The following is a 13,696-nucleotide window of genomic DNA, read 5'->3' as shown; positions in this document are numbered from 1 at the left end:
CTGCAATAGCATTTTAGTGCTTTTACACTTCATCAGCTTATTAATTCAATAGTATATTGCAAACGGTGATCAAGTTTTAATAAGTTAACAGAATTTAACCTTTTATGTAGGAAATATGTCTGAACAGAGTGCCTACAATTTTTAATAACTATTTCAAAGAAAGAAAGGAGATGCTCATCCTACCATTCCTTGCAATTACCTGTACCAACAGGTAAAAGGCCTGAAGAAACATGAAAAGGATATTCAAGATCCAGATTCAGCCACTAGAGAATTTCTCGAAGCACAAGAACAAAAGGAAAAGAGACCTACAGCCTATCTTCAGCATATTTTACCAGACTCAGGCAACAGGAAGGAGCTGTCAGCAGCTGGGTCAAAGAGTGTGAATTATATAGTTTCCATACCTAAGCAAACAAGAGCAGATTGCCAGAATTCAAACACTTTGCTGAACATGAACAGCTAACCCATCACAGGAATACAGAATCCACACTTGCCGTTAATTTCTCCAAGGTCTCGCTCTCCACATGCTTGGGCTTTGCCTCTGCAATACATACTGGACTGCCTGACAAACTAACCAAAAGAAATTAGGTCAAGCTTAGACTAAACAGGAAAATTATTTATGTTGGACTTAATATATTAACATAAACAAATATAAGGTAAAGTGGGATTTTCCCCACTTTTCTCCCACTGCAACATTCAGTTACATAGAATTAATTAGTTAAAATGTTTATTTCTTACAAGACTGAACACCGTTAGCAGCTTTCTGCCAGTTTGCCAGAGACAGCGTGGGATCTTAATAGAGTGAACTTGAAAATAATCAACAGCAGTTACAAAATTCAAAATCTCTTTCATTCACTTTGACATGCATATTGCATTTATGGAGAAAAGATAACAAGCAGAGGACTCGACATTGCTCTTTTTTTTTTTTTTTTTTAAACAATAAACTGCTTACACTTGGCCAGCAATGTCCCAGAAAAACCTTACTGACCCTTTGTAAAGTTTGTTTGTTTGTTTGTTAACTATTGTTAAGAAATGTGAGTGCTGTATCAAAGTGCTTTGCTTATCCCCTTCTTCGTACCTCTGAAGAGCTGACATCAAGTATTAAGCAAGGATTAACATGACAAATGTAATTTACATGCCATCCATAAAACTGCTTAGCTTTATGATTTAAAATATTTTCCAAAAAACCCTGACTGCCAGTTCTTACAGAACATCTAAAATTTTGTCTAAAAGTAGAAGCGACTTCATTATGAACAACTGCATTACCTACAGCATAACGTTGTAGCCATAAAAGAAGCACAGTAGGAATGCAGCCCGTAAGAGCAGGATTTGCTGTACCTTCAAGACACAAAGCCCTCATAACTCCATGACATATTCTCTCTCCTACGGCAATAAGCAATTAAACACATACCTTGCTCAATAGCTTGAGGAAAAGTATGTGACAATCCCTTATCTTTAAAAATTACTTTCCCTGTAACTGGAAACACAAAAAGTACTTAAATACAATGATCGTATAGGGCATGGCAGATCTGAGGATATACCTGCTGTATGGTCACAGAATTAACTCTTATTTTCTTTAGTTTATTGTCCCTGTGTTCTGCACCCAGAAGCTATCCCAAGCCTCTGATTATTCATGTTGCTCTTTGCTGTGCTGAATCCATCAGAGGGACCAGTTCTGAATACAATATTCAAAGCATGGTATTCACAACTCATTCAAATGATTTTTACTGCAGAATAGTAATGTTTTGCGTTGCGACCCCCTTCCTAATAACACTCAACACTATTTACTTCTTTGACAGCTTGTGAAAATTGAGTTATGTTTTTACAAAAGCACCTATACAAGAACACTGAATGTTTTTTGCATATTTTATTCTTATGAATTATTTCCCGTTTTTGAAAATGTGATTCTATTTTATCCCCCATTCACTCAGTTTTGTGAGATCTGAGTTTACAACTCTGATTCAAGCCAGTGGTGAAATCAAGTCAGCTCTAGATTATTATCAGTTCTTTTCTGTAATCACTGAAATATTTTTAAAGTATCGCCACTCTAGAAGTACTTGATTGAAATTAACAATTCTGACCATCACCTAAGATACCTGATTATTTATACTGCTCAAAAAAGAGAAGAAAAAAACCTTTAAGGCCATCCATGAAAATACTGAATGTTCTGTCCAAAGGAATACGTGCATTCCCTCTACAAAATGTGGGTTGAATCCTCCTTTGTACATTTATTTATACTGGAACTGTAGAGAGAGTACAATAAATCACTTCTGCTAGGCTCAGAATAAACCTTGACATTAACATTTCAAAACATTATCTGCTATGAAATTAATGCTTTCCTAGCAAACACACTTCCAAACTTTGCCCAGGATGTTTGTAAAACACATTGGCTGCTATGCATTTCAAGTCAGCTCACTGAAAAAGCCCCCAGGTAAGGTCGGGGCTGCTTCCTTCTCAGACTTGTGTGTACATACAGTTTGGATTACCCTTACTTGGTTGAGAAGGCATTAGAAACATCTTTAATTTGCTCTTAGCGGAGAGGAAGAGCAACTTAACAATGTCCATGTATTTAAAAAGACACTAAAGAAATAAAACTGGAAATCTATCTGGGGGTTCACAGACTAATTCTTGGCATGTTGGACCAGTGTAGGCACCTATGCTGAAGGCTGCACATCCATCAACAGTGCAGGTTACAATGACCCAATGGCAAACGTATATATTTTTTTTTAAGTGATTGAACCCTCTTTTCAGCAGTTGATGTCATTTTAAAAAGGTTTCCACTGTTGTACCAAGTAGGCAACTTGATGAGGATCTTATTTTCTATACTAATTACTGCAACACCTACCCCTGCTCCACTTGTATCCACTCAGGTATGTTTCCAAATGGCATTTCCCTTGTTTGCTGTTATCCCAGTAACCACTTTCCCCATATCTTTCTAAAACAGCAAAGAAAACCACACTAATCTATCATCCTGCTCCTTATCAAAAGGCCTGACACGTACTCTGTTGAGCCTTCAGTCATTCCCTCTTCTGAGTTTTCAGTGAGACTTCTCAGGTGAGGTTTCATTTTACTGTTAAGTGATATAATCTACAGAAAAGAGGCAATCCCACTCCCCCGTAACCCTGACACACCATCCTCATTTTTCCTATGCATTCATGTTAGTAGTATTCAATCCGATCTCACAATGAGCTGATTTAGAAAACACAACCCCCTACAAAAGAGCCATTATTTTTTGGCTGGTTTAGCTCCCAAAACAGGCGTACTGTACTGGTCTAATGAGCACAGGTGCTACCAGAAAGCAGGGGCCAGAGCTATGTGCTTTGGTGGCAGATATCCACTGGGTCAGGTTAGCTGTAATGTGAAGCCTCACTCTCAGGCTGTCCCTTATCCCTTAGTTCCTCATAAGCATAAAAAGCACAGTTACTTTGCTTAGCTTAGAACTCTAATTTTCCACAATGAAGATTAAAACATTTGATAACTGATGCACAGAAAGCAATTTAGCTGCCTTACTGTTTCTGTCCAGCTGTATACTGCCCAGCTACAGCTCAGGTCATACTGGAATTGTGAGCTGCTTGGGGGAAATGTTCTTCATGTCTGCTTCTGCAAAGCTGGGGTCACAGCATCTCTTATACTTCATTTTCACTCTGCTGTACTGCTGACTTGAATATAAAACTGTTAAAATTTTATTGGAAGTTTAACTGAAATCCAGTTGATGCATGTCTTTGCTGACAGAACCTGAGGCACAAAGAAGGCATCAGAGAAAAAGAAGCAAGACATTCTGTGGTCGTGCTTGTTACTGATTCAACCCCCTGGGCTATTTTTGACATCTTCTCGTTATGGGAAATACAGTCAGTGAGGGTCAAGAGGAAACAGTCATCAAACTACACACAGAAGGTAATTGCTGAAGTATAGAAAAGCAAACTTTTGTTTCAAAGCAGTAGCATGAGCTAACCAGCTAGGAAAGCTGTAAGGGCAGCCCACACGTAGCAAAGGACACATTTAAGGGCACATACACAGAGACCTTAAATGGCTCATGCCACTTCTGCAAATCAGGCTACTGATACAACAGATGGAACAAGAAGAAATGTCCACGTGACTGGTACACGTCATATAACAAAGTTAGAGCAACCCACGAATCAAGCCTGAAAACAGTACAACGATCACACATTAGGCCTCCCCAGAGCTGTTTCTCAGGGACTCTTTAGGAGAATTTATTGGGCTATGTAAATAGAGACTTTCAACAATCTAACAATTTATTTATTTTTTTTTAAGACCATTGATCTAACCACAACTACAGGTCACGATGAGTTATCATCCTTGCATCCTTAGAGCAGGACACGGCATTCTGATCACCAGAGTTACCTTTCACCTGGAAAATCAGAGAGATGACTCACACCAGATAAAGCAACAGTAACTGGCCTGCCTTTACCTCCAGATCCCTGCAGAAGATTCCCTCTGGTATTCAGAATTTTGGTAAGATAGAAAAAAATAACCTCTCAGGTAGTATAGAAAGTTTCAATAAAATCACCTCTGTGCTGTAACCAGGGATATTTAAGTTAGTATGTGACAGAACTGAAATTCACAAATACCAACAAGAACTGAATTACCTAGACTGTTGGTGTGTTGGGTGGGTTTTTTAGGGAGGAGTGAGGTGGGATGGCAGGGGGGTAGCATTTAAAAAACAGATCTAGGTCTCAACAGTAAGAATTCTGTTCCCTTACACACTTGAAGAATTTGGAAGGTCCTGACAGCAAACCTGGCTTCTCCATAAAGCAACCCATTCATGCCAATAAAATGCAGTGGGTTCTTAAGGATTTGCAACATTTTCTGTATCAACTATAACTCAGATCTTCAAACTATGTGTCAAGAACCCCATCAAAATAAGACTCACCATCAAAAAAAAAAAAGACTTGAATTGAACCGTAGAGTAGGAAAAGAAATCTGAAAAGGCTTTACTTTGGTGGGGGCAAGATGGTGTCTGAACTCAGACATCAGACAAGAAGTAAATGTTTCTCACTGTCCTTTTCAGCACTGCCTTTCAGACGGTAGCAAGCTGGTGAAGAACCTTTTCCATCTAAAGTATCTTTGGAATCCTCTTAACAAAGGATCAGCAGATTCCCAATTACATGATCCAGAGAAATTTGCGGCTGATCTCAGCAAAGAGAAATGAGATAACTACACTCTGTTCTGTCAGAAACCACTTCCTCACAGACGGACTTAAAACTATGCAAGCATATATGAAAAGTAATTGCACTGCTGCAGGCTCTACAATAATGCCTTGAATGATGATTATTCAGCCTTTTTGCAATGCACGGGATATAGCAGAATTTCAAAAAAAATCTCATAAAGACCATGATTCTGCTAAAAATAGAAAACCACATTTTAAAAAATCATGTGCTGCAGCAGCTCTCTCTTTTGCCTATCTTTCTAGGGCAAAACAAAAACTACAAAGCAAGTTGCAGCCTAAGGACTGGAAAGAACTGAGAACTTCTGATCAGCTTCCTTTTTCCTGAAACCTCGCTTTTGAGGAAATACCCAGAGAACAACCCTGGCAGCACAGCAAAGCACAGACACATTGTCAAATCTTTTCAAGAAGTAATTTAGATCGAGTAGTTACTATCAAAAGCAATATAATAACATACACCAAAGAACTAAGACTTGGTGCTAGTTATACTCTGACTTTCAGAGATATACACAGAGAAAGTGCAAGTACATGACAAGAAGGCAGTGGGCGGAAGAGAAAACATGTACCAATATATTCGAACTTCAGAGAGATTAGCAAAACACAATTTTAAAAGTTGCCAAAATTTTATACACTTGGAAACAGAAAAAAAAATAAGCAAACAAACTCCATCATCTGTTGCAACATCCATGGGTTCCCATTACAAATCTTTTAGTCAGCCACTGCCCATATATTCCCCCGGACCACCCTGGGATATTCTTCTCCCAGCTCCAGGTTAAAACTGCATTATTTTTTTCCCCCAGACAGCTCAGCTGTCAGACAGTTGTTCTGTCTGATGATTCCTTCTCAGTAACAGCTCTCCAGGTGGAGCTTAGGGAATAGGTGCATCTGCCCCTGCCCAAGGCTTAAGCCTTTGTTCCCTTACTGTGAGATTCTGTGACCCCTTCACAATGCTCTACAAGAAAGCCTCTGTACTGCAGTGATACTTGTACGAAAAATCCGTGGAAGACTTAAAATATTTGAGGAAAGGAACAAATGCCTTTTTTTTTTTTTTGACATCATTCTAACTTAGGGGACAGCTCTCTCCTTCTACCTTTATCAATTTTTAGAAAAACAGTTCTGAAATCACATTTAACTGAAGTACGAGAGACCTTTAGCATTAGCTTTCCCCGTGTCCTGTTGCACCTGCAGCCATTTGTAAGCAGGCAGCACATCAGCACCTCAAACCAGTGCCCTATCAGTTACCAACACCTTGTTTCTCAATGCTTTAGTGAGCAATTTCCCATCAATTACAGCAAACAGGATGACGACACTTTGTTGACCTAAAGTGTACAGAAAGTTTAATCCATACCATTGGTCAGATAGAAAAATGCAATTAAGTCTAATTGCAATTAGGAAGAAACAGACTGAAAGCATTATTTTATCTCAATCCTCTACACTCTCTTGAAATGTTAAGAATGTAACAGTTTGTTTAACCCTTTTTCTAATTGCAGAGCATACATCTGTATGACACAGCCTTGCCTTCATTCTTCATTAACTCCAAGGCAGCTCTGACAAATTTTAAAAATTTTCAAGAAAAGCTTGAACAAGGTCACATAAAATGCAGGCAGTTGGCTTTTAATAGAGAAAAAAAAAAAAAAAAGAGTAAATTATTAAACTGAATGCTATGCTTAGCTGCATGGCACTTTTAATCCTAAAGAGCTTTAGTAACTCTTCTGTTCCAAGGTTAGTTCTCCCAACTTAAACAACTGCTTTCATACCACCTAAAAAAATCTCAAAGGAGAGATTTTGTTTAGAAACAGTATATATAGTTGAAAGCACGTATTTCTATTCAGCCTATTCCATACTGGTACTACTACACAGCACTACTGTGATACTGAAGATACTTTGTAAGTGATGATTATCCCCCAAAACATATCTTCCAGATGATAGCTCTTATCTCTGTTATACAGAGACAAGTTGAAGCTGAATGATTCGCTCTTCAGAGTCTTGGCATGCACCTGATTCCCTGGCTCCTTAGACTTCGTCATTTTAACTTTGCTTCTTTTCAGTAAAGTTTTCTGAAAGACCTTGACTCTAGCTCAGTTTGTTTCTACTGGATCATAAACAAACAAAACCACAAAAGGTAAATCAAAGATAAAAAAAAAAAAATCCTATTTATTTTCCATATTAACTTATACAGAAGGTTTAAAAGGCTTTATAAAACAACTTTTTAATGAGATATTTGCTGTATTTTCTCAAGCTAAACCTTACAGACTGTCACATCACTTAGCTTTTTGCTCCACTACAAAGTCTGGGGTTTTAAGTCTGATTTTTGTTGTTGTTTGTTTCAGTCACATCATAAAAATGTTTCAGTGACTGAAACTAACATCATAAAAACAGATCTTACATTGACAAGTCACCCTACCTCCTGTGGCCAAGGCCAGACCAGCTATACCCAAATCACTTGTAAGACGAGGTTATTTAACTTTTTCTAGAGCACTTTCAGCAATAGATATCCCATTACCTTCTTCAGATATCTAACCCCATTTTTATCTATCCACAGAGCTGGAAAGTTTTCTTCCAGCACAGAAATCTCCCTTTGTGCTATTTAGGACCATTATTTCTTACCCTACCTGGAGGGAAGAGTTTATTACAGTCCCCTCTGTAGCAATCCTTACTGTATTTGAAGCCTATCATTATGCTCTGCCATAACCTAAGCAAGTTCAGTTCTCGCAGTCCTTCCCCAAAGGTCCTAACTGCAACCCTCCTCTAAGTGCTCTTCAAGTGGTCCAAATCTGCTCAAAGTACAAAACAAAAAACAGCCAGTACCCCATCTGAGGCCTTACACTGACCACTGCAGAAGCATTTCCTATCTTACACACAACCACAATCCTTTTCTTATGTCCCACTGTGACTCCTGTAAGATTTTTTAACGCTGTCATGACTCATTTGTGCTCATTTTGTGATATAGCTGCTTATTTGCTGAGCTGCTGCCCAGCCAGTTGTTTCTCATATTTAAGTCTATTATTGCTACCCAAACATATTATTTTGCATTTCTCTTTACTGAACTGCCACCCATGTATTTCAGATTTTTTGTGCCATTTGCTTGGACCATTTCATACTCTAGTGCTCGTATGGCCCCCTCAATATGCACTGCCCAGGCAATATGTAAATGTGCTCTGTTCTATCATCCAGGTCACAAGCTGAAAGACTAAACAGGATTAAATTCAGGAAATATACCTGCTAAATTCCACTCGCTGCACTCCTTCAATCTGTAATGTCTCTAGAGCATGTAATTAACAAGTAACTAACCAGCACAGCAAACCATCTCTGACAGTATCTAGTTTTGGTGTTTCTGTATTCTTTAGCTGTGGAGAGAGAACCCCTAATTTCAGCACTACTGGACTTATTCTACCAGGTTGTCTTTCAAACAACACAAACAAGGGAGGGAGGCTCTGGCACTCTCCTTCCTCTTCAACGTGTTTGCCTGTGGCACAGTAACCCAGTTGCACAGCTCTTCCAATTTTGATTTTGGGCTATATTCTGATACTACAAAAACACTTCAGCTCACACACACACCCTAAACAACAACAAAAACACTCTGCCCCTAAAAAACTCAGGTCATATATGTGCACATGTACACACCAATACAACAAAAAGGAAAGCAACAACTAAAACCAGGATAATACCACTTAGGCACCAACAAGCAAACTGTCAAGCACACACATTTCCTTTTTACATTTCTAAAGAAAATAAGTGTTTTAAACGAAGTTCAAATCACTACGTTTTAAGGACAGAATTAGGTATGTCTCGTGACAGAGCTGTACAAGGCAGACAAAAAATCCCACTGCTCTGCTACTGGCAGGTATTCTCTAGAGACAAGCTTTTACTCTGACCCATCTTAACAGGGGTTTGTCTGGCACGTGTGCATCCCATTAATCAAAGCAAACATCTGTGTCTAAATATGGTATTTAACGGAACTAGTATAAACACCTTTAAAATCTTGGGCAATTACATTTCTGTCTTGCCAACATTCATATTCTCTATATCCTACGATGAAGTTTGATAAACCAGTAAAAATGGAGAGCAGAGAATGGCAATTTAACAGATAAAACATTGCTGAAAGGGGAGTCGAGTGTTTTCAGAAGCAACAAGACAGAAAGCTATCAGCTTAATGCAAAGCAAAAATATGAAATTGAGTATCAGGTGAAACTTGCACCAAGGGGTGATGAGCTACAGCAAGAAGCATCACAAAGAACTTTGTCACAAGAGGGAATGATCTTGGTGCCCTTCCAAAGGATTCCAGAGGATTGGACTAGCTGATCTTTCTGCCTTTCTACATTTAACTGGACTCACTGTAAGCATTAAACATTAAAGGAACTTTAAAGAACAGTCATTGTAACTTAATCTACAAAGCTTTTGGCCCAAAGTTGTATATAAACAACAAACCTCCCATATGACAAATTCTCTAAGTGAAGTAGTTGAATGCAAGCTTGTAACTAATATCCAAGATCATAACACAAATTCTAAATTAAAGTGTCAACCCATTATGTTACAAAACCAAGTATTTTACTTTGATTATGAAGCTGCACCTCAGCAAAGAACCTTTTTAAAAGTCTTTTTGTTTAATAACAGCATCCAAGAAGAAAGAGAACATGCTATTCAATGTTTAGGTCTGCATTTCCTAATGGTATTTTGAGTTACTCAAACTGAAAGAAGGTTTTCACAAAGTTAAAATAAACTCTTACAAAGGTTCTTCTACACCACAGGCGGTTTTTAAAGCAGAAGCCATATTTACAATGTTCTTAAAACCAGAACAACATAGCCATAAGCATAAAGTTTATCAGGAGCAAGTTCTTATAATAAGCAGCTTGATTCCCAGCAAAGAACACTTAATTTGGAAACTAAGAAAGAAAGAAAAAAAAAAAAAAAACCTTTCTCACTACAGAAGTGAGAAAGTTTCTTGCTTTCTGCAACTTCACTCCCGCCTACAGAGGTGGAAGATTTTTTTCTTGATCAAGGTTTTTAAGGACAAGTTCTACAAATATCTGTCTGGAATAATCTTAGAATATTTATACCAAACTGGAAGAAGAGGAAGAATAGGTCTTCCAGTACTGTGTTTCTAGGATTTATATAAGTACAGTGTAAATCTGTGACTATAAGCAAGTGCTGAATCTTGAAATTAAGCTCTCCCTCTCAAATCTCTTTTTTATGACCGAGGAGACCTGTATCATCAATTCCCACAAAATGCAAAGACTTCCATTTTTGGGAAAACCAAAACAAAGAGAACACCAATAGATTATGCATAAAGACTTCAAAGGGCTTTTTTTAAGTAGTCTTTCACGTTCTTAAAAACAAACACTTAAACAATGGGGAATAGGACAGACTGACTGCCAAGACTTCTATTCCAACTCGATGAGTACTTTTAAAAACTCTTTTCTCATTCCTCTTAGCCAACATAGTGGTAAAAGAGAAAAGTGGAAGTCTTTCCACCTTGTATCAACCAGACAAGGATCACCGACCAGATGCTAGGAGTAGTCCTAGCACCTAGAAAGACCTGGAAGAACAAGAAACAAAATTTCCTTCCAGTCTCCTTGAAATACTGGGAGAGCGAAGCCTTCACTCTGTATAAGGCAGAGAGCAGACTTGAATCTCACATCACAAGTACGCCAGAAACACCAATAGATGTTACAGCAATCATGCTGGTCAGCACTACAATCAATGCCCATAGGACACGTTCCAAAACTGTGTGTAAGACATCTAGTTATTTTTGCATATTAAATGTGTAACAACACCAAGCTTTAAGATATGATTTACTATTTCTCATTTTCCAGAAATATTAAATATTATGAGATGAAACATACGATTGAACTTCATCTCTAGACAGCTCAGTAACTAAGCTACCTAATACAGCTTAGCTCAGTAACTACATGCTTATGACATGCAATGCAAAGACAAATCGTTTCAGTTAATGGTGGTACCGCTGATAATTGCAAGAAGAGCCTAAGTTCTACACAAACATGATCTCAAGTTAAGGTTGCTAACTGCTGCTGCTTACGGACACACATGGCTGCACTGTGTAACAGCCCAAAACAAAAAGCATTTACTGTAATTTCAGGACATTAAATGTTTTTATTAAGTAAACATAAACACTGTAGAAATCCTGCAACCAAAGTTGTCCATACCCTGAATGACTCACTGGAAATCACATGCTGAAGTGAAATCCTAACCAGACCTTTCTAAGGCAAGGGAGTTTCATGAGTGGCTTCAACTGGATGAGAATTTCACTTCATAGCTTATCTTGTTTTAAAACTGAGGCCTACAAACACTAATATCTCACTACATATTCTTCACTATAAAGGAATTGAATCTTTCTTCTCTACACCACTTTTTCTCATTTTTTCCCAGTTTTCATTAAGTAAATACTAATATAATTCACCTGACAAACAGTATTGTAAGACCAAAAAAAGAAAAAAAATTGAACTGCAACAGTAACTCAGCCCATTTTCTGAGAAGTTCCACTTGCTTACAGAACCACGTTTTGCTAGCCCCAAGCTACAGAGCCTTCTGGATCTCCAGTCCTTGCAGCAGCTAGAAGAGGGGAAAGTCTAGTAACTGACTGCAGGGTAGAAATATACCCAAGAGGCATGCCCTTGAGGGTTGTATGAGTTATTATACAGTATGAAACACAGCGCACACTTGGAGCTTTGATCTCTAACTATCTGCACAGTATTAGTTCAGTAATAATGGCAACACCAACGGGACACATGCAAATACACCTACAACCACCAAAGAGCAATCACGATGCGTTTAATGACTGCGGACCTCTTCCCAACACACAGCTTGCAAGTTTGAAGCCAAAGAACCCCTTATTTTATAAAAGTTGTAGGCTCAGTTACGTGGCACGCTAAGCCTGCATCACTATATGAAGAGATCCAGTCCCTGACCACAAGTGCTGCGGGTGTTGCTGTACTCGGGGAGAGACCGCCGGCCCCATCAGGAAGAGCCATATGCTCTCCCTTCGAGATGGGGACCCGGAGACAAAGGGGCCATCGCCGAGCCGGGACACTTGGAAGAATAACTGCAGCAGCACCCGATAGCAGCCGAAACCAGGAGCGTTTCCCAGCCCGGGACAACGAGGGGCCGCAGCGTGCCAGGCGCTCGGCTCCGCGGTGCCAGGTGGCCGCTGCCGGGCCCCACAGCCGCACACCGGCTCGGCTCCTGAGGGCGCAGAGACCCGGGAGGGCCGTGCCGAGGTGCGACCCCCCCCCCCCCCCCGGCGGCTCGGGGGCCCAGCCTGGCAGCTCGCAGGGCGAGGCCGGCCCGAGGGGGCCGGGTGCTGCCGGCACAGCGGCGGCCGGGCCGGGCCGGTGCCCGCAGGCGGGGCTGCCCGAGGGGCGGCGGGGTAAGGCCGGGCCCGGCGGTGCCGCAGCGGCCGGCGCTGCGAGGGCGCGGCGGGGCGAGGTGAGGTGAGCTGAGGTGAGGCGGGGCCGCGCCGGGGCCGCTCCCTGAGGAGCCCGAGACTGCGGCGCTGCCCCGGGGCCGGGCGGCGGGGGCGGGGCGGGGGCTGCGCGCGGGGTGCCCGCCCCCCGGCCCGGTACCATTACCCAGCACGCCCAGCGCTGCGCCGCCATCCCGCAGCCGGCCCGCTCCCGCAGGAACCGCGGCACCTCGCGAGACTTCGCTTCCTTCGCACCCCTCCTCCCCCCCGCAACCCCGACTCGTTCTCCGTACAGCCCCGCCCCGCGACCCGGCTCGGCCCCGCGCGCGCACGCGCACCGCCGCGCGCCCGCTCGGCCCCAACATGGCGGCCGCGGCGCCGCGCACGTGTCGCCGGCCCCGCCGTGTGTCAGGGCGGGCGGGAGCGCGCACGGCCGGCCGGGGAGGGGAGGGGAGGGCAGAGGAGGGGGGCGGAGCTGCCGCGCACGCGCGGGAGTCGCCGCTGCGGGCCAGCTGATTCGAACGGGGCGCGCGAGCCGCCGCCTCCTCCCGCACGCGCTGGTCACGTGGGGGCTTCCCCCCTCGCCTTCCCTCCTCCTCCTCCTCCCCCTCCCCCGGCGGGTCCCGACCCCGTCCCCGCCCGGCTCCCCCCTCCCCCGGGGCCGGGCCCGGGCCCTCACCTGCCGCCCGCTCCCGGCCGCGGCCCCGGCCGCGCTCCGCTCCCTCCCCTCCGCGCTGCCCGCACCCGGCGGCGGCGGCGGCGGCTCCGCACAGCGCCTGCTCCCCTCAGCGCGGCGGCGGCTCCTTCCGCTTCCTTCCCCTCCCCCTCCCGCCGCTGCGCTGCGGCGGGGACCCGCTCCCTGCAGCTCCGCCTGCTGGCTGAGGGCGGAGGCGGCCGGCTCGGCACGGCGCCGCCTGCCCGCCGCCCCCCGGGGCATGCCCAGGGCGGGGGGCGGCCCCGAGGGGGGCAGCGGCCGGGCCGGCCCCGCCCGCGGGAGCGGGGGGCTGCGGGGGGCGCCGAGGGGCTGAGGAGGGCGAAGCCGAGCGGCTCCCCGCGCCCGCCGGACCGTGAGCGGCAGTGAGGCAGCGGGGCTG

The 13,696-nt window shown here is 43.2% G+C and overlaps 1 protein-coding gene across 3 annotated transcripts in view; it reads right to left on the bottom strand.

The window, feature by feature from the left end:
* ZZZ3 (zinc finger ZZ-type containing 3) overlaps positions 1-13,380 on the bottom strand; it is a 63,789-nt gene extending 50,409 nt beyond the window's left edge. For 2 of the 3 annotated variants that reach the window (XM_084528660.1, XM_084528662.1), the window contains exon 1: positions 13,282-13,380. The gene's annotated coding sequence lies outside the window, so the exon portion shown is untranslated. Of the gene's footprint in view, positions 1-12,768; positions 12,866-13,281 lie in introns of those variants that run through there. The other variant, XM_084528661.1, reaches the window with a different exon arrangement.
* Positions 13,381-13,696: the final 316 nt, after the last annotated feature.

Source organism: Aythya ferina (genome assembly GCF_964211825.1).
Source record: "Aythya ferina genome assembly, chromosome: 8".
NCBI lineage: Eukaryota > Metazoa > Chordata > Aves > Anseriformes > Anatidae > Aythya > Aythya ferina.
The sequence above is the reverse complement of the archived record's forward strand: the minus strand, read 5'-3'. Positions and strand labels throughout refer to the sequence as shown.